This window comes from Eurypyga helias, unplaced genomic scaffold (genome assembly GCF_000690775.1).
Source record: "Eurypyga helias isolate BGI_N326 unplaced genomic scaffold, ASM69077v1 scaffold31108, whole genome shotgun sequence".
NCBI classification, from domain to species: Eukaryota; Metazoa; Chordata; class Aves; order Eurypygiformes; family Eurypygidae; genus Eurypyga; species Eurypyga helias.
The window spans coordinates 1-356 of NW_010268078.1; positions in this window are offsets into that span (position 1 = coordinate 1).

A 356-nucleotide genomic window follows, 5' to 3' on the forward strand; every position below is an offset into this window, starting at 1 on the left:
AGCCCGCGGCTTCCCAGGGTCCGGCCAGCTTGGAGAAGGCCGGAACTGGCAGCCGGGGGGTCCCGTCTCCTCCCCGAACGTTTCTTTCCAGAGGTGGAGGCCGACGGTGGCACCTGACTCCGGGCTACTCCCCCGCCGCAGTCAGCCGCGCTTGTGGGCAGCAGTTCCCGGTCCCAAACTGCCGTGTCGAAACGTTCGTGTTAATTACCCAGATTTGCTTTTGCAGCAGTGGGTTTGACGTAGCTCGATTTGACGTGGCAGTCCTCCTGAAATGGGTAAGTGAAGTACAGGAGCACCCAATGCTGTCGGCTCTGGTGTGGTCACTCCCCGACGTGGAGAGGGGAAGGTAGTCTCCG